At 39.0% G+C, this 25,351-nt stretch overlaps 1 non-coding gene across 1 annotated transcript; it reads left to right on the forward strand.

The window, feature by feature from the left end:
• The first annotated feature begins 857 nt into the window (after positions 1-857).
• Positions 858-964, forward strand: LOC141716261 (small nucleolar RNA R71). The gene has a single exon (XR_012572977.1). It is a non-coding gene; the product is annotated as a small nucleolar RNA R71 (small nucleolar RNA).
• Positions 965-25,351: the final 24,387 nt, after the last annotated feature.

Consider the following 25,351-nt stretch of genomic DNA (forward strand, 5'->3'; position numbering starts at 1 on the left):
AACAACTGTCTTCCTTGGTTCCACCTGTGCTTCCTTCTACTCATTCTTCAACCACAACTTCAACTTCTGGAACTGGAGAATATTCAGGACTTGCAACCTTCCCAGACCTCAATGTGATTGCCTTAACCTGCTCCTTAGCTTCCCTCTTACCTGGAACTTTTGTGTCACTAGGGAGTGTATCAGGTTATCGATTCAGCAAGACATTGGCAATCTACCCAATTTGATTCTCCTAGGTCTTAATAGAAACCGCTTGGCTCTTACAAATGAGCCTCAACACCTCGAATTCAGATTTTTCATTAGATTTTGGTAGCTGCTAAAGTTGGAGTTGTTGTCTTGGTACATATTACAGTTGTTAAAAACCAGGAGGGTTGTATTGCTTTGCTACATACTGCTGATAAGGATGTTGCACCGCATTCTGAGTGTTGCTCCAACTAAAGTTAGGATGATTGTGGTTGTTGGATGATAGATGGTTGGAACTGGTTGCTACGACCTCTGAAAGTTACTCATGAACTGAGCTGATTCACTAGAAATAGCACACTGCTCCGTCTCATGTGCACCAACACAAAGCTCACAGACACTAGTAATCCAACTAACCCCAAATTTAGCCAAAAATTCACCTTCATCGTCAAAGCCTGAAGCTGAGCAGCTATAGCAGTAGCTGTATCCACTTCCAGAATTCCTTCTACCTTTCCTTGAGGCATTCTCTGAGTTGGGTTCTGGTAATCATTAGCAGCCATTAGTTCAATCAACTCATAAGTTTCATCGTAGCTTTTAGCCCATAAGGCTCCTCCTGATGCTGCATCAAGCATGGGTCTAGAAGGCCATTGTAAAAGCAGTTAATGATTATCCAATCAGGAATCCCATGGTGAGGACACTTCCTAAGCATCTCCTTGTAGCGATCCCAAGCCTCACACAAAGATTCTCCCGTTTGCTGCGCAAACTGAGTAAGTGTGTTTCTGATTGCAGCTGTCTTCGCCATAGGGAAGAGTTTAGTTCGAAAATCTTGAGCAAGGTCCTACCATTTGGTGATAGAACCTGGTGGTAGAGAATGCAACCAACACTTAGCTTTATCCCTCAGAGAGAATGGGAAAAGCCTAAACTTAATAGCATCTTCAGAAACTCAATTGAACTTGAAAGTGTCACAGATCTCGATGAAATCTTTGATGTGCATGTTGGGATCTTCTATAGGGGAACCCCCAAACTGAACTGAATTATGTATCATCTGAATCGTGCTCGACTTGATTTCAAAGGTGTTAGCCGCGATGGCTAGCCTGTAAATGCTAGACTGAATGTCATTAATCTTTGGCTTAGAATAATCCATTAAAGCCTTCAGATTCACTTCTGGTTCTCCCATTATGACAAGAGCTTCCTCTTCAACTTTATCCTCAACAAAAACTTCTTCAACTACTTCCTCCACTTTATCCATTGTTCTCTTGCGAGATCGAGAATGCGTAAGCATACATGCTCTCTAGAGTGCCTGAAACACAACAAGTACCCAAGTAAGTAAAATATCTGAGTCAGTAAACTTTAACGACCACTAATGACAAGCACATAAACTAAAAATTAATACCGAGTCCCCGACAGCGGCACCAAAAACTTGTTAAGACAAAAACATGCGCTAATATTCACGCAAGTATACGCATTCGCAAGTAATATAGAATTCTTTCTAGTTCGTTCCCACAGAGATTGGTTTAGGTTAATTTCAATTTAATGTACTTATGTAACGATGATATGGTTATTATTCAATGCTAAGATGAATAACAAGTTGAAATTATTTAACTAAGATATTAACTAACATGCAATAACTAAGAGATTAAAAGGTTGAATTACCTATATGAGAAAAACATGGGTATCTAACTTCATTACTACTTCATTCAATAGCCTTTTTTCTTATCCTTAGTATGCAATGGTGATGACAACTAATCAGATAACATGAAACTAGTAAATGCCAACTTTGTAACGTCTGGGAAATTTACGTTTGTATTATATCATATTTATAATAAATAAGGTGTGTTAATGTGTCATTTATGTGTGATTATCTGTCAAACCCTAATTGTTACGTGTTATGTGCATTTTGTGTCATTTCTGTATTTTTAGGATATTTTTCAGATGTTTTATTTTGCATTCATCGCTTTCATTTCAAACGTTTTATGACCCTAACCATGATTTTAAAGCCAGTATTTTAAATAAAATAATGGACCTTATTTTCATCAAACGACTTTTACCATCGCATTATTCTGAACATCTAGACATTTTATAAATTTTCTCGTTTTACGAAAAATGACTTTTTCAGGCCCCATTGGGTGTTAAAAACCCCAAAAAAATCACATTTTTATTTTTATAAAATTATAGGACTTTCATTTATATTATTTCTTTGCATTTTTGCATTATTCACAATTTTTGGGAAATTTTGGCATATATATTGTTTATATAAAATATTTATAAATTAAATTTTAATACTCAAAAATTATAAAAATTAGGGCAAAATATTGTTATTAGATGTACAATTAGCCCCTTAATTTTATTTAGGAGTATTATTTTTACTACTATAAATAGCCTAATTATTATTTAATTATAATTAATAAATCATTAAAAATCAGAATTTTCTCTGAAATTCGGGTCGGGAAGAACTTGAATCGGGTCGAGAATCAAACCGTGATTTTCAGCTGATTTCTTCATCAAATCGTGTGATTCCAGTAACCAAATCGAAGGTTTTGATCTGTTCTTTCCATTTCTAGCATCAATTTCACGTTTTAATTCGTAGTTTTTAATTTGCAAATTCTAGGGTTTATGTTCGAATTAGGACTTTTTGATTGCAAGGTTATTTTGATGTTTTGATGATTGATATAGCTTTGTTAGATGATTTACAGTCGATTCATGGTGTTTAATTGAACGAACAATATCTGTATAGTGATTCACGATTTCTAGGGTTTATTTCAGATTTTCAAAACACAACCCGATGATTTTTGTGCATATTTGATTCTTGATATGTTAGGGCTTTGATTGTGTGAGTTCAAAGCTTTAATTTCCACTATAGAACGTTGAGTTTGGTTTACAGAATCAAAAGATAGGTTTTTGGCCGGAGTTGAATTTGATTTTGATCGGAGATGAAGTTTCAAGGATGTTTTTGGTTTGTTTTGGCCGTGAACATATTGGGATAGTTTCCAGGAATTGAAACCCTGTGAAAAATGAACCAAACTGGTTCCGTTTTTGGCCTGAAAATGGCTCACCGGTATCTGTACTGGTGGCCGGATTCTGGGCAAAATCCGGCGTGTTCTTCACGACCCGGATTTTGACCCGTTTGACCCGTATAAAATACCCGGTTTTGTCAGATATTTGGTTTCTGACAGATGTTTCTGTAATTTTAATTTTAGATTTATTTTTATTAATTTTAAAAATCAGATTTATTTATTTTATAAATTGATTAATTAATTATTTAATTAATTGGTTTATATTATAAATAATTCTGAATTATTTTCTAAAATCAGATTGAATTATTTTCTTAATTATTTATTATTTATTAACTATTTATTAATTATTTAAAAATGATTAGTTATTTTGATAATTAATCAAATAATTTTCAATAAATCATAATAAATTTATTTTAATTCCAAAAATTATAGAAAAATCATTTTTACTTCTGATTTTTCTTAAATAATGATTTAAAAATTATTTTTGAGTTTTAAAAATTAGTAATAATTATTTATAGTGAATAATAAATTGAATTATCAGTGTTTAATTGATAATAATTAGACCGTTAGTCCGATTCGAGTAAAACGAAAGCCTATTGACTCAGAAAACTGAATTCTTTTCATTAAAAATAATATTAAAGCTTAATTTCTTCTAGAAATTAGTTGATTTTGTTACTTGTTTGATTATCAGTCGAAACGCGTGCCAAGACAAGTCCGAAAAATTCCGGAAAAATGGGAAACGAGTCAGATAACGATCAGTTGAGCGATCAGCGAGTCAATTTTGGTTCTAAAAATTATTTTAACTATAAAAATGATTGTGTGCTTATGTGCTTATGTGTATTATGTGGTTAATGGAGTCTTATTTGCTAATAAGTAATACATGAGTCCTGTCATAAGCGCATGGGTAGATGTTAGGAACGGTGTGAAGTCGATTCAAGATGCAATTGAAGTACGAAATGACTTAATCAGTCTATTTCTCTAACAGAAGCTAAGCCAGCAAGGCAGGTTGAGTCAGTATTAGACGAAGGTGACATATTTGCAGTGAGTCGCACAGAAGGCAAGTTTTTCCCCTATTCTACTTTCAGAATAGTGACATTTCTTCAAATGCTTATCACATTTGCACTCTTTTGATTCTTGTTCTTAATCACTGATACACACTTGCTATTCCTTTGTTCATATTTCATTTTGATTCTTGATTTTTCCGTTTCTTTGGATTTCTGATTCATATTCCATTAATGATATATTGAGATTGATATATTCTGGTGTTTAGAATATATCAAAGCATACCGATTGTTCCGGTTGCTAAGTGATGGACTGGATATGATATTTTTGGGATTGAGTGTGTCTTAATCCTGAGGACCGGGATGACTGGTGCCTCGACATGGGCCGTAGTGCCTGGGTACCCGACTGGATCTATATATTGAGATATAGATATGCATAATATTCTGACTGATCAGCAGAATATAGATGCGAACTTGCGTCCAATTTAGTTCATTTGTACTCACCCTTTTTGTTGTTATTCACCTTAATATTTTCAGTTAAGAAGGAATATGAATCCCATCAGGACTCGAGTGGTAAAGAAGCGGGTCAAGCCTCGGGATCCTCTCATACCCAAGGTGTTGATCCCAATCTAGGAAGAAAGCTTTGAGTTGCCTGAACAGGTGGAGTGTTGATAGATAGTGTGTATGTTAGAATAAAAGCTGAACTTAGTTTAAAATGAATTAGACAATGGTTTGTAATAAAGAGAGCTTGTGAGATTTTGAATTTGGTTTTGTAATAAAGTTGTTAGTGGTTCTTGTTTTCATACTTCAACCTAAAAAGATCCTGGTTAGTGTTAAAGGGGGTTAGATTCATTTCTTTATTAATTATTAATCAGATTGTTACAGGTTTGGTGATTAGCTAGTAACCCCCAGACTTATACCCCGGGTCTGGAGGGCGTTACAGGTTTGGCATCAGAGCTATAGGTTTGGTCCCTGAAAACATGAACATTAGGGTTAAGATAAGATAGGGAGATCATATAGGATATGAATAGTTAAATAGGGAGATTTGTGTTAGGATTTAGGTCAGATTAGGTTAGGAGAGTATAAATTTTAGGATTGTTTAGTGACTTTTCTTTTCTTTGGTATATTATCAGATGGCATCTTCTGGTTATTCTGCATCTTCTGAGAGGACAGTCACTGGGCCAGCAGCACCAGTTATACCTCCAATATCTGAATATATGTTTCCTCCTCTACCACCTCCACCACCATTGCCACAGGAGCCGGTACCATCAGTACAGGGGATAGTCCATGACCCCATAGAGATGTTTGATCCCTTTGAGTTCTTTGAGCCGATGGTTCCTTTACCAGTTGAACATCAGTTTATACCGGGGATTGAGCAGGAATTACCACCCCCACCATTGTTACCTCCTATACCAGTGCATGCCCCAGAGCCGGATGTGTTTCAGATGATTCCAGTTGAGGGGATGGGAGAGCATGATATGGATCTACAGTTAGGTTTACCACAATAGGGTGCAGGTATACCGAGGGTTCCATCACAGGAGTCAGTAGGTCAGGTTTCTCAGCCGCATATGGTACCATACCATGAGTACAGGGTTATGAGGGATGATGTGGAGTATTTGCGGGCACAGTGTCGAGAGATCATGCATCTGTTTGATCAGAGGGACAGAGGACCGTTAGCGGCCCTATAGTCGGATTACTATATGAGACAGCGATTGCAGTCATTTTTGATGAGCGCCACTTGGGAGCTTGACGATTTGACCCATGAGGGACCACCTTCTTTCGCAGAGTTCTACAGGATATTCCGCTTGGCACTGACTTTGGTCCAGGCGCTTAGAGAGGAGCTTAAGCGTATTCTGCCTGGGTTTTGAGACAGTGACAGTTTTGAGACAGTAACTCCAGGGTACAGATGTATATAGAGGCAACATAGTATAACTTAGTGAGTAGTGTGTACGTGTGTACTAGTAGTTTAACCTGTAGTAGTAGTTTGACCGGTAGCGGTAGTATGACTTGTAGCCGTAGTGATTACCAGTAGCACGAGACTTTTTGTATCAAGCATTTACACCTGAGGCTGGTGTCACATATATCTAAACTGAACTTTTCAAATTTCTTTTATTTAAATTTCAATCTTTACAGTTTTACAGCATTTATTTTCACTTCATTGTTTTACAGCTTTTTGTATTATAATTCCTTTTAAAAAAAAGAGAAAAGAACAACCATTTTATTTAACTGCTTACATTTCTAGTTTTTATATTCAGCAACTGTTTTCTTTAATTAAAGTATGTTGATAATATAGGATAAATTGTTTTCTTACCTACTGTCAATTGTTTATTAAACTGTTAAAGAAATATTACCTGTTTTATTATCAGAAGAAGATGGCACCAAAAAGAAAGACTAGGGCTGAGACCTCTAACAACAATTTTGAAGGTCAGACTAATGAGATCATGAACCAAATGTTCCATCTGATGCAACAACAGATGGTAATGATGCAGCAACAGATGCAGTATCAACAACAGCAGATACAATAATAAATGTTACAGCAGCCACCTCGTCCTGAGCCTCAATTACCACCAACATTACCTGTTGTTACTTTTAAGCAGTTTCAGTCAGTTAAACCTCCAGAATTTGAAGGGTCTACTGATCCTATTAAAGCTACCACCTGGTTAAAAGAGATAGAGAAAGCGTTTGCACTAGTAAAGATAGGTGAGGATGAGAAGACTGTTTTGCTAGTTACTTGTTGAAAGGAGAGGCAAATTATTGGTAGGAATCTAAAAAGGCTTTAGAGGGTGAAGAGGTTATTGCATGGGATAGGTTTAAAGAGTTGTTTTTAGAAAAGCATTTTCCTCGCTATGTGAAAAACCAAATGCAGATTAAGTTTTTAGAACTGAAGCAGGGAAATATGTCTGTGGCAGAGTATGAAGCCAAATTTACTGAGTTTGCTAGGTTTGTTCCAGAACAGGTTGATACTGAAAAAAAGCTAGTTCAAAGATTTCAAGAAGGATTACGACCATGGATTCGTGGCCAAGTTGCAGTTTTTGAATTAACAACGTATACCGCCGTAGTCCAGAAAGCTTTGATTATTGAAGGGGAAAGTGAAAGATCTCAGCAAGATAAAGGACAGGGAAGTTTCCAAGATCGCTCCAGCAGAAAGCCGGGATTTCAAGCCCGGACAAATTTGAATTTTAAAAGGATAGGACAAGGTCCACAGAAAATAGTTAATCGTTTCTAAGCCCCCAGTTAGCAGGGAATGGTCAGAGTTCCACTGCCATACTGCAAGACATGTAATCGAAAGCATACTGGTGTATGTATTAAAAGGGATGTAATGTATTATCGATGAAGCAGAAAGGGCATTACTCTAATGAGTGTTCGGTGGGTAGAACAGCGGAAATGACTTGTTTTTAGTGTGGGAAGAAAGGGCATATCGCCAGAAATTACAAAGGACCAGCTATGACAACCAGTATTCTAAGAGTGTTGGCATTACATCCGCAGCCGCCTAATCAACCCAAAGCAAGGACTTTTAACATGACAATGAAAGAAGCAGTGCAGAGTCCGAGTGTTATTGCAGGTACGCTTTTGGTGAATTCCGTAAGTTCAAAAGTATTAATTGATTCGGGAGCTACACGTTCATTTATTTCTGAAGAATTTCTTGATAAATTACATTATGAAATCGAATGGTTGAGCGAGACATTAATTATAAAATTAGCGAATGACGACCAAGTTCCAGTGATCGAATATGTCCTGCGTGTGATGTAGAAATAGCCGGACATCATTTTTCGATAGATCTGATTCGTTTTAAGCTAGGAGAGTTTGATGTCATTTTGGGAATGGATTGGTTAGCTTGTCATAATGATCAGATAGATTGCGCGAATAAGAAAGTCAAATTGCGAATTGCGGAAAATATAACGGTAATATTCAAGGCCGAAAAACAGCGGAAGAAATTTCTCACTGTGATGCAGACTAAATGATTGCTTCGAAAAGGTTGTGAGGTGCACATAGATTACGTGTTAGATACCAAGAAAGGAAGTCCTAAAATAGAAGACATTCCAGTTGTGTGTGAATTTCCGGACGTCTTTCCAGACGAGCTTCCAAGGTTACCGCCAGATCAAGAAGTCGAGTTCACGATTGATTTAGCACCAGGCACATAACCAGTTTCGAAAGCTCCATATCGAATGGCTCCAGTCGAGATGAAAGAATTATCAACGCAACTGCAAGATCTGCTAGACCGAGGCATCATACGATCTAGTGTATCCCCATGGGGTGCACCGGTATTATTCGTAAAAAAGAAGGACGGCATCATGCGATTATACATCGACTACCGGGAATTGAATAAACTCACTATCAAGAACAAGTATCCTTTACCGAGAATTGACGATTTGTTCGATCAGCTAAAAAGAACCGCATGGTTTTCGAAGCTAGATTTGCGATCAGGCTATCATCAATTGAAGATTAAATCGAAGATATTCCCAAGACTGCGTTTTACACGAGATATGGACATTACGAGTTTTTTGTGATGGCATTTAGTTTAACAAATGTGCCAGCAGCATTTATAGATCTGATGAACAGAGTATTCAAGAGATACTTGGACAAATTTGTGATTGTATTTATTGATGACATCTTGATTTACTCAAGGACAGAAGAAGAGCATGCAGAACACTTGAGGATAGCTTTGGAAATTCTGAGGAAAGAACAACTGTACGCGAAATTCTCAAAATGTGAATTCTGGTTAAGGGAAGTACAATTTCTAGGACATATCATCAGTAGAGAAGGCATCCAAGTCGATCCAACAAATATTGAAATTGTGTTAAATTGGGAAAGACCAAAGACACCGACAGAAGTTCGAAGTTTCTTGGGATTGGCAGGATATTATCGAAGATTTGTCAAGGATTTTGCGAAAATAGCAACGCCGTTGACCAAGTTAACTCGAAAAAGTGAAAAGTTCGTATGGAATGATAAATGTGAAGAAAGTTTCCAAGAATTGAAGAATCGGTTAGTAACCGCACCGGTACTAGTATTGCCAGACGAGCAAGGGAATTTCATCATTTACAGTGACGCTTCATATCGCGGACTAGGATGTGTATTGATGCTGCACGGTAACGTCATCGCATATGTTTCGAGACAACTTAAACCTCATGAGCAGAAATATCCCACTCATGACCTGGAATTAGCAGCGATCATATTTTCCTTGAAACTTTGGAGACATTATCTCTACGGTGAAAAATGTGAAATCTACACGGATCATAAAAGTCTGAAGTATATCTTCACGCAAAAAGAACTGAACATGCGTCAACGTCGATGGCTGGAATTGATTAAAGATTACGATGTCACGATCAGTTATCATCCAGGGAAAGCAAATGTTGTAGTAGATGCGCTGAGCAGGAAAGAAAGATTGAATTGGTTAACTTCATGCGAAGAATTAGCGAAGGAGTTCGACAAGTTGGAAATTGAAATTCGTATTCCCAATAAATCTGCAGAAGCAATCTACGCTATGACTTTCCAACCAGAGTTGCTAGAGAAGATTCGCCGCTGTCAAGAAGAAGTGATGAGTCAAGATGATGATTTAACGGGAAAAGAAATCACAACTCAGAAAGATAATGAAGGAATTTTACGCTTTGCATCGAGAATCTGGATCCCTAATGTGGCTGTTATGGATTAAAACTACTATATATGATTGCTGTATTTAATACTAAGGAACGTGAGCTTCGAGGCTCGATTTGACTGCTCTTGTGTTTCGTGACTCAATCTGCCTTAACAAGATGCCTACGTACCTTGCTGATTGCCAAGGATCAAGTCAAAAAACGTAGTTCTGATTTGTGGGGTGAGACCCCTTATATAGATGTTGGGAGTCTTTGAATTGGATTTGGTATAGGAGACCTGGTGGGCAAGTCTCATAATTAGAATGGACTTTGGAGTCCTAGATAGTAGGAAACTGATTCATTATCCTTTTAGGTCCCCTTGAGGATAATCTATAAGGATTTATATCCTTATCAGGACTCTTCTCAATAGCTGATTTTTCCCTTATTAATTAATTACGAAATTAATTAATAATTAGGGCTTTTGGGGCTCTTTTATTCCATCAGACCTGATCAGGTCCATCAGGCTTAACCTTTCTGGTCTGAATATCATACATCTTCTTATTGGGCCTATCAGCCCATTAATTATAAAATCAGGACTTATTTATCCCTATCATTTGCCCCCCAACTTTTGGGAAACATTGATTAGGTTTCGCAGAAGTTAAATCTATTCGTTCCCTTTCAGGGTTTCGTTTTTGCGTAAAGTGTGGAGCGACCTACACATTTACAATGAATCTTCCTTTTATTCAGAAATTATCTTAATTTCCAGGAATTTTTCCCTAATTTTCTGGGATTTTCCCTAATTTCTGGATTTTTCCCTTAATTTCTGGGATTTATCCTAATTTTCTGGGATTTTTCCCTAATTTTCTGGGATTTTTCCCTAATTTCTGGATTTTTCCCTAAATTTCTGGGATTTATCCTTAATTTCTGGATTTTTCCCTAATTTCTGGGATTTTTCCCTAATTTTCTGGGATTTATCCTTAATTTCTGGATTTTTTTTCCTAATTTTTGGGATTTTTCCCTAATTTTCTGGGATTTATCCTTAATTTCTGGATTTTTCCCTAATTTTCTGGATTTTCCCCCTAATTTTTGGGATTTATCCTTAATTTCTGGATTTTTTCCCTAATTTCTGGGATTTATCCTTTAATTTTCTGGATTTATTCCTTATTTCTGAAAATATTAACATTTTTCAGAAATTATTTTAAGGAATTTCCTTATTTTTTTGTAATTTTCCAGGATTTTTTCTTCCTTTTTTTTTTTATACAATTTTCGACCAGGAACCTGGTCGAATTAGCCCCTGCTGTGCCTTGGTCGAAGGATTTTCGAGGAGGATGCTTTCGGTTAGGAGTCCTGGTCGAATTTCGGCCAGGATTTTTCCTTCTTTCCTTTTTTTTTTTTTTTTTTTTTACAATTTTCGACCAGGAATTTTTTTTCGACTAGGATTTTCGTCCCTTTCGGTCAGGATTCTTGCTTTTTGACCGAATTAAGCTTCTCTTGCTGCCCAGGTCGACAGCTTTTCGAGCAGGAGTGTTTCGAGCAGAAGTCCTGGTCGAATTTCGGCCAGGATTTTTCCTACCCCCTTGTTCTTTTTCGAGCAGGAAATTTTCGGTCAGGATGTTGGGTCAGAATTCTTTATTTTGACCGAATTAGCCACCTTTCTTGCCTTGGTCGAAGCAATTTCGAGCAGGATTGTTTCGACCAGGGTTTTCATTTGATTTCTAGTCGAATGAGTTTAAATTCTGGTCGATTTATGCTTAATTTTTAGCCTTAATCGACAGAACTTTGATCTCAGGTTATTCGAGCAAGATTTCCTCACTTTTTCTGGTCGAATGGGTCAGGAATGATTATTTTCATATCCTTTTACCTTGAAGTTGGGCCATATGTTTGGGCTGGACTTTTTTGGGTCCTTGATTTGGGCCTGGGTTTCTTGGGCCACCCTCTTAATGGGTCTTCATCCAGGGCCCATTTCTTAAATCTGGGCCTTATTTGTCAACTAATTGGGCCCTCTTTCTGGGCTTTCTTGGACTGGGCCTTTATCATGCTTTAATATCCAAAGCCCATTCAAACTTGGGTTGGGCTTGAACTCTTAAGCCTGACTTCCAGAATATTCTGGAATTTTCCATATCATTCCAGATTTTTCCATACTTTTCTAAGACTTTTCTAAAATATTCTGGAACATTCCAGATCCTTCCATTTTTGGGCCCATATGGGCTTTTTTGAGGCCCAAATCCCCTTCTTCTTGGCTATAAAGAGGTGGGATGAGAGTGTGATTCCTCACACCTCTCATTTCATTTCTTCAATCATCCTACAAATTTCTCCCTCTTTCAACTTTCCTCCCTTAGCTCCCAGCCTTCTTTTCCAGTCTTTACTAAATGGCTGACAAGAGTTCCGAGAGAGCGGCCAAGATAGCCTCGGCTTCAAAACGAGGTAAGGATATCGAGATCCGCTCTTCATATCTGTCTTTAATTGATATGATTAACACTAGGGGGGATGAATATCCCTCCACTGCACATCTCGACTCTTTTAATCATTGTAATACTTGGCACAACATAGATTTCAATAAACTAAATGCTCGTTATAACGTCCTTCCTCCTTTTAGATTAGTTCCAGTCTCTGGTGGTGACCGTACTTGCCACTGGAGACCCGACACTCTCTTCATTTACACAGATGCCCTTAATGCTGGGCTTAGGTTTCCTTTCCATCCTTTTATTCCTCATCTTTTGGCTGATCTACAAATTAATCCGTGTCAGCTTCCTCCAAACGCCTGGAGGAATATTCTATGTTTTATGGTTTGTTGTCTTAGGGAGGGCTTTCCTCTTTCTGTAGCCGTTTTTAGGAAGGTCTTTCAGTGTTATAATAGTTCTTCCAATATCTGTGGCTGGGTCTATGTCAAGCAAAGGCCCAAAAGCAAACATATCTTTAACAGCGCCTCTATTCCTGATAATAATCAAAATTGGAGGAATAGTTTCGTTGGGTTACGTTGGGAGAATGGTGACTGGGGCACACTTTTTCGATCTTCCTTCGGGAAGGTCAGTGATGGTAGCCTCAAATCCATTCACTTAACTCCTGAAGAAACTATTATTTATAATGGGCTTACTCAGGATGATGGCACCACCACCAGCTGGACTCTCTTAGAGGAGTTTTCCCTGATTCATGTGGGACTATCCTCTGTTTCTCAACAGGGTATTTTTCTTCCCTTCTCAATTTTACTTCATTTCATGCATTATTAACATCACTTATTTTGTCCTTTGCTTTATTTCAGCTGCTAAGGAGATTAACGAGGACAATGTTCCTTTGGTTGAGGAAACAGCTAGGATGAAGAAAGCTCGGCTCGCAGGCCTAGACACCCGGGGAAAGGCCACGGAGCCTATCTTTTTGAAGAAGCACAAAGAGCCTATAGGGGAGGCTTCAACTGAAGGAGCTGGAGGCCATGGTGCTCCTATCACTGCTGCTGCCCCTACTGCTGCTGCCACAGGCGCCTTTCAGCCTCTCTGGGGATTCCGCCGAGGGGACACCATAGTTGGTTCCACGAAACATGCTTGGGATTGGTCCTACCATAGCGTGACTCCCAAGGATTTTACTGATGTGGTGGCCACCCCTGGTCTTGAGAGGATTAAGCTCATGGGAGCTCAGTCTCTGGCTTCGGTATGCCTTCTCTTTTTTGAACTTATTTTTCATTCTTGTAGCATTTTCTTGCCTTATACTTTGTTAATTGCTTTGTTCCAGTCTAACGCCTACTTTCAAGGCGCTGTGAGGCAAGCCGAATCGTGGAAGCGGGCTTCTGATAAGGCCGATAATGCCCTCAGGAGGCAACAGAAGAAGTATGCTACCCTGGAGAAGAAGCTCAAGCGCAAGGAGGAAGAACTCGGAGAGTCTAACGCCGAGCTGGTGGTACTTCGGGCGGAGAAGGATAAAGCTATAGACAACTATCTGGACTCGGAGGAGTTTGCCTAATCCATGAGGATTAGGGATGATTCAGTCTTTCCCGGGTTTTTTAGGACTGGTTGGGACACGTCCCTTGGGACTGTGAACGAGGCTTGTCCTGATATTAACCCGGCAGACTACATCTGCCCTGATGACGAGGCTTTGCTACAGAGGTTTCATACCCGAGTAGTCGTCTCGGATCATGTTCCTCAGGATCCACTTCTTCCTCCTCCCGAGTCCTCTTCCAGACCCACTGAGGATGACAGCTCTTCCTCCTCCGAGACGACGGAGACATCTAGCGAGAGCGGAGAAGACGATGATATGGACGCCGAGGGCACCTCAGCTCCTTAGAGCTTTTTCAGCCCTGCGTGGCTTTTTTTATTTTCGAGACTTTATTTATCAAACTTTTGTAACATCTATCAGATCTATCTCATTTATCACCTTTTATGCTTTGCATCCATGCATTTGATTTTTATTTGTTAGGCCACAAACATACTTTGAAGAACTTATGAATTTCATAAAATTGTCTGGGATTCGTCCCTTACACAAGTCTTAATAAATTTCGTAATAAAACTAAAACATATAAATCCTAAGCAAGCAAAGCTTCAAGGTGCTTTTTAACCTACTCGCCATCCTGACGAGTGAGAATCGTACTTCGACCATCTTACACGTAGTAAACCTTCAGGTTTTGTGCGTGCCAGGTTCTCGGGACTTCAAAACCATCCATAGTCTCCAGCTTGTAGGTTCCTCTACCCTGAACGCTCTTGACTCTATACGGCCCTTCCCAGTTTGGGGCAAGCTTTCCTTTCTGTCCGACACCAGAAGCCTCTATTTTTCTCAAGACTAGGTCACCTTGTTTGAAAAACCTCTCTTTAACCCTTAGGTTGTAGTAGAACGAAGCCTTTTTCTGATATTCTACTATCTTTGCGTGTGCTTTATCTCGTACTTCATCGATTAAATCCAGGGCTAACTTCTGCCCTTCCTCATTTTCTTTTTCATCAAAAGCCTGAATCCTTGGAGAAGAATGTGATATCTCCACGGGAACTACTGCTTCCGCCCCATATGCCAACATGAAAGGAGTTGCATCTGTCGTGACTCTACAGGTAGTCCTATAAGCCCATAATATGGGAAGTATCTCATCTACCCAATTATTTCTCAACTTTTCGATCCTCTTCTTTAGTCCATCCAGGATTATCCGATTTGCTACTTCCGCTTGCCCATTGGCTTGCGGGTGAGCCACAGAGGTGAATCGTAACTCAATTTCATTTTCTTCACAATACTTCTTGAATTCCTCATTGTTGAATTGCGTTCCATTGTCAGTGACGAGGATACGGGGAATTCCATATCGGCACATAATGTTTTCCCACAGGAATTGTGCAACCTGCTTAGTTGTGATTTTGGCCAAAGGTTTGGCTTCGATCCACTTGGTGAAATAATCAATGGCTACAATCAGAAACTTCCTTTGTGCTGTGGCCATAGGAAAAGGCCCTAGAATATCCATCCCCCACATAGCAAAGGGAATAGGTGAGTTGATGGAGGTCAGCATCTCGGGGGGTTGTCTGGCGACTGGTGCATGCTTCTGACAACGATCACACTTCTTTACATATTCTTTGGCATCAGCCATCATTTCTGGCCAATAGAAGCCTAAACGAGTTATCTTATGAGCCAAGGCCCTGCCCCCCAAGTGTTGCCCACATATGCCTTCATGCACTTCCTCAAGAGCCAAGCGTGCCTCATCGGGCCTGAGACACCTCAAGTAAGGAACCACGAAAGATCTTTTATATAGAATCCCATCTATCAAAGAGTACCTTAGTGCTCGAACAGTTAACTTCCGTGCCTCAATTGTATCGCTTGGCAACCAACCGGTCTGAATGTGAGCCTTGATGGGATCAATCCATGACGTCCCCAAGCCTACAGGAGCCACAAGCTTAACATCTATGCTTCGTGTCTTCAAAACACGGAAGTACACACTTCCTGAACTTTCTTCAATCTCAGATGAAGCAAACTTTGATAGCGCATCTGCTTTAGCATTTTCTTCCCTTGGAATGTGTTCAACATGGCATTCATTAAATTGGGTCATCACAGCCCTTACTAGGCGAACATACTTTGCCATCGTATCATCCCTTGCTTCAAATTCTCCCTTTACCTGGGATATGATCAACTTCGAGTCTCCACGGACCTTTAAGTTTTTGACTCTAAGTGTCCCAGCTAGACCAAGGCCAGCAATCAGGGCTTCATACTCTGCCTCATTGTTTGTGGTTGGGAAGTCTAGCTTCATGGCATACTCAATTAAGAATCCATCAGGGCTTTGCAAAACCAACCCTGCTCCACTGGAATTTGTTTTTGATGCTCCATCAAAATAGAGAACCCAATATTCTTTCTCCTTGTCCCCTCTTGAGGTGTGGTATCTTCCTGCCCCCCGACTTCTTGGTTGGGTATGGTACATTCCACCACGAAGTCAGCTAGTGCCTGGGCTTTTATGGCCATACGTGGCTTCAAGGCTCGATTTGTTAGCACTTCAATTTGGTGAGCTTGAAAATAAGGACGTAGCTTTCTTGAAGCCATCACCAAGGCTAAAGCGAATTTCTCAATGGCTGAATAATTCAACTCAGCACCATGCAAAATTTTGCTGACATAGTATACGGGTTTCTGGACTTTCAGTTCCTCCTTAACCAACACCGCGCTCAAGGCGCTTTCTGAAACAGCCAAGTACAAGAATAAAACTTCACCCAGAACTGGCTTGGCCAACAACGGGGCCTGGCCCATATACTTCTTTAACTCTTCAAATGCCTTCTGATTTTCCTCACTCCATACAAAGTCTTTAATGTTCTTTAATGACTTGAAGAATGACAAGCACTTGTCTCCTGACTTGGAGATGAATCGTCCTAGCGCAGCAACCCTTCCTGTGAGTTTCTGAACATCCTTGACAGTTTTTGGGGGTTCCATGTCCAGGATTGCCTTTATTTTATCGGGGTTAGCCTCAATTCCCCTCTTTGAGACCATCAACCCCAAGAATTTTCCAGATCCTACTCCGAAAGCACACTTCGTGGGATTCAACATCATCTTGTGGTACCTCAGGACCTCAAAAGCTTCCCTCAAATGGGTTATATGATCAGTCTTTACTAGACTTTTGACTAGCATGTCATCAACATAGACTTCCATAGTTTTCCCAATAAGATCCTTAAAGATTTTATTCACCAACCTTTGATAGGTGGCTCCTGCATTCTTGAGACCAAACGCCATAACAAGATAACAATAAACACCAAAGTCAGTGATAAATGATACCTTTGGAATGTCATCCTTATGCATTTTGATCTGGTTGTATCCGCTAAACCCATCCATGAAACTCAGCATCTCATGTCCAGCGGTGGCATCAATCAAAGTATCAATTCTAGGCAGCGGAAAACAGTCTTTGGGGCATGCATCATTCAGATCGGTGAAGTCTATACACATCCTCCACTTTCCATTAGCCTTCTTCACCATTACAGGGTTTGCTAACCACTCCGGAAATTGAATCTCCTCAACGAAACCAGCCTCTAAGAGCTTTTCCACTTCCTGCTTTATAGCCTCTTGTCTTTCCGGGGCAAAATTTCTTTTCTTTTGTTTCACTGTCTTCCGGCTTGGATCCACGTTTAACTTGTGGGTAATTAACCCCGGGTCTATGCCTGGCATATCAGCTGCTGACCATGCAAACACATCACTATTTTCTTGCAAAAATTTCACTAACTTCCCTCTAAGGGGCTCCTCTAATGTAGCTCCAATGAAAGTCATCCTCTCAGGATTCTTGGGATCTAAAGGAACCGAAACCAATTCTTCTGCTGGCCTTCCTCTATTCTCATCATTTTCTCGAACATCCATATCTTCAATAGGAAGAACCTGCCCCCCGACTCCATCTGCCCTCAAAGAGGCCACATAACAGCTTCTAGCCATCTTTTGATCTCCCCTCTCTTCTCCAATCCCGTTTCGGGTGGGGAACTTCATGACTGAATGGTAGGAGGAGGGGACTGCCTTGAAGGCATGTATCCCTGTTCTCCCCATGATAGCATTATAAGTTGAACTAGCCTTTACCACCACAAAATCCAGCATCTGCGTTGCTTGCCTTGGCTCCGTACCTATGGTGGTTGGTAATTTAATTATCCCTTCCACAGGACATTCTACTCCAGCAAATCCATATATCGGCATGTCGGTTGGTGTCAACTGGGAGTCGTTATACCCCATCCTTAGAAAGGTGTCGTGGAGCAAGATATCCACAGAAGCACCATTATCCACAAGGACCCTCTTAACCGGGCTATTTCCTATTATCGGCGTTATGACCAGCGGGTCGTCATGGGGAAACTTCACACCCTCTAGGTCGGAATCATCAAAAGCCAATGTTACTTCTGTCCTGGCCCTCTTCGGGGCTTCTCCAACAATATGCATAACCTCTCTAGTATATGCCTTTCTGGAATTTTTGGACAATCCAGCAGCAGTTGGACCTCCAAAGATCGTGTTTATCACAGGCCCTCGAGGTCTCGGCCCCCCATAAATGGTGTTTATAACTGGTCCTCTAGGTTGGGGATTCCGCCCCTGATCATCTTGGTCCCTCCTACGATCTTCAAAGTTCTTCCTTCCATTATTGTTTCTGTCTCCTCCATCTCCAGTATACTTGTTCAGCCTTCCTTTTCGAATCAAAAACTCAATTTCATCTTTCAACTGCCTACACTCATCGGTGTCATGGCCAACATCTTTGTGAAACCTGCAATACTTGCCCTTATCTAGCTTGGCGGGATCAGCCTTCAAGGGCTTAGGCCAGCGAATATCTCTGTCTTTCTCAATCTCCATCAAAATCTGACTTCTGGGGGCATTCAGCTTAGCGTATTCAGTGAACTTTTGCCCAGGTCCTCCCTTCTTGGGGGTTGAATCAGGGTTTTGTTCAGTTCTAGGATACTTATCCTTAGCGATATACTCCAAATCAGTTTTTCGTTTCTTGCCTCCAGTGGGCTCATTACTTACTACGGTCTTCCTCATACTCTCTTCAACCTTGATATACTTCCCTGCCCTCTCTTGGAGCTGCAACATGCTCTCAGGGGGTCGTTTGGCCAAAGACATCTTGAAAAACTCATCCCTAGTTCCTTGTTGCAGTGCTATCATGGCTACCTTATCATCAAGGTCTGGGACTTTTAAAGCCTCCTTTGTAAAACGATTTAGGTAATCTCTTAAGGATTCTTTAGCTCCCTGCACAAGACTCATAAGAGATGCTGAACTTTTCTCATGGACTCTTCCACTGATGAATTGCTTAATAAAAGCCTGACTTAATTCTCTGAATGATCCAATAGAATTTGGGGGTAGGCGACTGTACCATCTTTGAGCCATACCCGACAGGGTTTGAGGGAAGGCCCGACATTTTATAGCATCATTCACGGGTTGCAGCAGCAGTGCATTAGAGAATGTCCTAACATGATTAGCGGGGTCTCCCGTGCCATCATAGGCTTTGATAGTGGGCATCTTAAATTTTCTTGAGATATGGGCATTCATTATCTCTTCTGTGAAGGGCGGAGTTGGATCATCAGGATCTCCAAGGGAAAGGAGATTGCTTGGATCAGTTCTTGGGACAACAGCCCTTCTTCTTACCGGACCATCCAAGTCTATGATAGGAGGAGGATTTCTCCCCCTAGGAGGTATGTGGGGTCTGGTGGCCTGGTGAGCCTCCAAATCACGCCTCAGCCTCTGGATTTCAGCCTCATGAGCCCTGATCCTTTCCTGCACTACTTGGGGATTCGGCCCTGGGGTGCTTTGGGGGCGTTGCCTTCCATCGGCCATTGGCTCTTTTCCAGGACGCCTCCTTCTCGGGGCCACTTCATCATCCGAAGATTCGGAGTCCCTCTTAGTGTATGGACCAGAAAATTCCCGATCCTCAGGGATAGGACCCAAACCTCGGGGGAGTTGTCCCTTGTAGCTGGGGTTGAGTTGCCCCTGTCTGGGCTTCCTCCTGAGTAGATGCATAAGTTGAATGGGGAGGAACCTCCACGGTTGATGAAATCACCTGGGTTGTCTCTGATGGTGTTCCTTCCTCTATAGCTCCAATTGTTTTCCGTGTTCTCGCCATGGTTGTTGTTGTCTTCCCACAGACGGCGCCAAATGTTATGGATTAAAACTACTATATATGATTGCTGTATTTAATACTAAGGAACGTGAGCTTCGAGGCTCGATTTGACTGCTCTTGTGTTTCGTGACTCAATCTGCCTTAACAAGATGCCTACGTACCTTGCTGATTGCCAAGGATCAAGTCAAAAAACGTAGTTCTGATTTGTGGGGTGAGACCCCTTATATAGATGTTGGGAGTCTTTGAATTGGATTTGGTATAGGAGACCTGGTGGGCAAGTCTCATAATTAGAATGGACTTTGGAGTCCTAGATAGTAGGAAACTGATTCATTATCCTTTTAGGTCCCCTTGAGGATAATCTATAAGGATTTATATCCTTATCAGGACTCTTCTCAATAGCTGATTTTTCCCTTATTAATTAATTACGAAATTAATTAATAATTAGGGCTTTTGGGGCTCTTTTATTCCATCAGACCTGATCAGGTCCATCAGGCTTAACCTTTCTGGTCTGAATATCATACATCTTCTTATTGGGCCTATCAGCCCATTAATTATAAAATCAGGACTTATTTATCCCTATCAGTGGCAGAACTAAAAGAAGAGATATTGCGAGATGCGCACAGTTCGAAGTATTCCATTCATCCAGGAAGCACAAAAATGTATCGCGATCTGAAGGAAAACTTCTGGTGGCCAAATATGAAGAAGGAAATAGTAGAGTGGGTAAGTAAATGCTACACATGCCAGCGAGTTAAAGCGGAACATCAACGTCCGAGCGGATTAATATAATCGTTAGACATTCCAGAATGGAAATGGGAACATCTAGCAATCGATTTTGTGGTAGGACTACCGAGGACTAAGGCAAATCATGATGCGATATGGGTAATCATTGACAGACTCACGAAGTCGGCACATTTTCTACCAATTAATGAAAGATTTTCGCTCGACAAGCTAGTGCACTTGTATCTCAAGGAAATTGTGATGCGACATGGAGTTCCAATATCTATCGTGTCTGATCGAGATCCTCATTTCAACTCAAGATTTTGGAGACAATTTTAAGAATGTCTTGGAACTAAATTAAACATGAGTACCGCTTATCATCCGCAAACCGATGGGAAAAGTGAAAGAACTATCCAAACGATTAAAGATATGCTACGAGTTTGTGCGATTGATTTTGAAGGAAGTTAGGATGAGCATTTGCCTTTGGTGAAATTTTCTTACAATAACAGCTATCACGCCAGTATTGGATTGCCACCGTACGAAGCATTATACGGAAGAAAATGCAGATCACCAGTACATTGGGAGAAAGTTGGAGAACGCAAGATTTTGGGTCCAGAATTAATCCAACAGACTAAAGAAAAGATTGAACTTATTCGAAAACGACTCGATGCAGCACAAAACAGGCAACGCAAATATTCAAACCAAGCAAGGAAGGATATGGACTATCAGGAAGGGGAAAACGTATTACTCAAAATATCGCCATGGAAAGGATTGACCAGATTTGGCAACAAAGGTAAATTGAAACCTCGATACGTCGGACCGTTTGAAATTTTGAAGAAAGTGGGAAAAGTTGCTTACGAATTAGCTTTACCGCCTCATATGCAACATATTCACAATGTGTTTCACGTGTCAATGCTTAAGCGATATAATCCTGATTCTAAGCATGTAATGGAGTATGAACCGATAGATATCCAACCTGATTTGTCTTTTGTGGAACAACCGGTAAGAATTTTAGATTGGCGAGAGAAAGTGTTGAGAAATAAGTCTGTATTTTTAAAGTGAGTGTTGTGGAGAAACCCTATGGTTGAAGAATCAACCTGGGAACTTGAGAGTGAGATGTTAGAGAAATATCCTCATTTGTTTTCATAGAAGATTCTGAGGACATAATCCTATTAAGGGGGGAAGGAAGTAACGTCTGGGAAATTTACGTTTGTATTATATCATATTTATAATAAGTAAGGTGTGTTGATGTGTCATTTATGTGTGATTATCTGTCAAACCCTAATTGTTACGTGTTATGTGCATTCTGTGTCATTTCCGTATTTTTAGGATATTTTTCAGATGTTTTATTTTGCATTCATCGCTTTCATTTCAAACGTTTTACGACCCTAACCATGATTTTAAAGCCAGTATTTTAAATAAAATAATGGACCTTATTTTCATCAAACGGCTTTTACCATCGCATTATTCTGAACATCTAGACATTTTATAAATTTTCTTGTTTTACCAAAAATGACTTTTCCGGGCCCCATTGGGTGTTAAAAACCCCACAAAAATCACATTTTTGTTTTTATAAAATTATATGACTTTCATTTATATTATTTCTTTGCATTTTTGCATTATTCACAATTTTTGGGAAGTTTTGGCATATATATTGTATATATAAAATATTTATAAATTGAATTTTAATACTCAAAAATTATAAAAATTAGGGCCAAATATTTTTATTAGATGTATAATTAGCCCCTTAATTTTATTTAGGAGTATTATTTTTACTACTATAAATAGCCTAATTATTATTTAATTATAATTAATAAATCATTAAAAATCAGAATTTTCTCTGAAATTCGGGTCGGGAAGAACTTGAATCGGGTCGAGAATCAAACCGTGATTTCCAGCTGATTTCTTCATCAAATCGTGTGATTCCAGTAACCAAATCGAAGGTTTTGATCTGTTCTTTCCATTTCTAGCATCAATTTCACGTTTTAATTCGTAGTTTTTAATTTACAAATTCTAGGGTTTATGTTCGAATTAGGACTTTTTGATTGCAGGGTTATTTTGATGTTTTGATGATTGATATAGCTTTGTTAGAAGATTTACAGTCGATTCATGGTGTTTAATTGAACGAACGATATCTGTATAGTGATTCACGATTTCTAGGGTTTATGTCAGATTTTCAAAACACAACTCGATGATTTCTGTGCATATTTGATTCTTGATATGTTAGGGCTTTGATTGTATGAGTTCATAGCTTTAATTTCCACTATAGAATGTTGAGTTTGGTTTACAGAATCAAAAGATAGGTTTTTGGCCGGAGTTGAGTTTGATTTTGATCGGAGATGAAGTTTCAGGGATGTTTTTGGTTTGTTTTGGCCGGGAACAGATTGGGGTAGTTGCCAGGAATTGAAACCCTGTGAAAAAAGAAAGAAACGGTTCCGTTTTTGGCCTGAAAATGGCTCACCGGAATCTGCACCGGTGGCCGGATTCTGGGCAAAATCCGGCGTGTTCTTCACGACCCGGATTTTGACCCGTTTGACCCGTATAAAATACCCGGTTTTGATCTGTTTTGTCAGATATTTGGTTTCTGACAAATGTTTCTGGAATTTAAATTTAAATTTTATTTTTATTAATTTTAAAAATCATATTTATTAATTTTATAAATTGATTAATTAATTATTTAATTAATTGATTTATATTATAAATAATTCGGAATTATTTTCTAAAAATCAGATTGAATTATTTTCTTAATTATTAATTATTTATTTATTATTTATTAACTATTTATTAATTATTTAAAAATGATTAGTTATTTTGATAATTAATCAAATAATTTTCAATAAATCATAATAAATTTATTTTAATTCCAAAAATTATAGAAAAATCATTTTTACTTCTGATTTTTCTTAAATAATGATTTAAAAATTATTTTTGAGTTTTTAAAATTAGTAATAATTATTTATAGCGAATAATAAATTGAATTATCAGTGTTTAATTGATGATAATTAGACCGTTAGTCCGATTCAAGTAAAACGAAAGCCTGTTGACTCAGAAAAATGAATTATTTTCATTAAAAATAATATTAAAGCTTAATTTCTTCTAGATATTAGTTGATTTTGTTACTTGTTTGATTATCGGTCGAAACGCGTACCGAGACAAGTCCGAAAAATTCTGGAAAAATGGGAAACGAGTCAGATAACGATCAGTTGAGCGATCAGCGAGTCGATTTCGGTTCTAAAAATTATTTTAACTATAAAAATGATTGTGTGCTTATGTGTATTATGTGGTTAATGGAGTCTTATTTGCTAATAAGTAATACATGAGTCAGTCATAAGTGCATGGGTAGATGTTAGGAACGTTGTGAAGTCGATTCAAGATAGCAATTGAAGTACGAAATGACTTAATCAGTCTATTTCTCTAACAGAAGCTAAGCCAACAAGGCAGGTTGAGACGGTATTAGACGAAGGTGTCATATTTGTAGTGAGTCGCACAGAAGGCAAGTTTTTCCCCTATTCTACTTTCAGAATAGTGACATTTCTTCAAATGCTTATCACATTTGCACTCTTTTGATTCTTTTTCTTAATCACTGATACACACTTGATATTCCTTTATTCATATTTCATTTCGATTCTTGATTTCTCCATTTCTTTAGATTCCTGATTCATATTCCATTGAGGATACATTGAGATTGATATATTCTGGTGTTTAGAATATATCAAAGCATACCGATTGTTCCGGTTGCTAAGTGATGGACTGAATAATGATATTTTTAGGGATTGAGTGTGTCTTAATCCTGAGGACCGGGATGACTGGTGCCTCGACATGGGCCGTAGTGCCTGGGTACCCGACTGGATCTATATATTGAGATATAGATCTGCATTATATTCTGACTGATCAGCAGAATATAGATGCGAAGTTGCGTCCAGTTTAGTTCATTTGTACTCGCCAGTAATGGCCTTCTTTCTATTCTCGTGGGGGTTATATCTTTGCAGATATACCCGGAATTACGGATTCATTATAAATGCTTTAACACTGTTTATATTTTATGGACTTGTTGAGCAATTTTTGGCTCACCCTTTTTGTTGTTATTCACCTTATTTTTTTCAGTTAAGAAGGAATATGAAACCCATGAGGACTCGAGTGGTAAAGAAGCGGGTCAAGCCTCGGGATCCTCTCATACCCAAGGTGTTGATCCCAATCCATGAAGAAAGCTTTGAGTTGCCCGAACAGGTGGAGTGTTGATAGATAATGTGTGTTTGAATAAAAGCTGAACTTAGTTTAAAATGAATTAGACAATGGTTTGTAATAAAGAGAGTTTGTGAGATTTTGAATTTGGTTTTGTAATAAAGTAGTTAGTGGTTCTTGTTTTCATACTTCAACCTAAAAAGATCCTGGTTAGTGTTAAAGAAGTTTAGATTCATTTCTTTATTAATTGTTAATCAGATTGTTACAGGTTTAGTGATTAGCTAGTAACCCCCAGACTTATACCCCGGGTTTGGAGGGCGTTACAAACTTTCATTGTATGAATACCCTACTACCAGAAATCCACAAAAGAGATAGAAGTTGAATAGACACCAAGTATGTTGAGACCCTATATGTCTACAAAATTTGACAACAGAAAGGTTAAATGCGCAAGTTATCTGTCGTGATTACATAGGGCAAGTAAGATGGTTAAAATTACTTACGAATCATGCATAACAAATACATGAACCTATGTTAGCATGGCAAGTTCTAAACCCCTAAATTCATTATCACTTTAATAGAGATTAACATGCTATCTTATAAGTTCGCGACGCTTATAAGACGAATAAGCACAACCAATACTAGGATATCATACAATGACCACACACTAAGATATCAAAATAAATTACC

This window comes from Apium graveolens, chromosome 3, assembly GCF_009905375.1.
Source record: "Apium graveolens cultivar Ventura chromosome 3, ASM990537v1, whole genome shotgun sequence".
NCBI lineage: Eukaryota > Viridiplantae > Streptophyta > Magnoliopsida > Apiales > Apiaceae > Apium > Apium graveolens.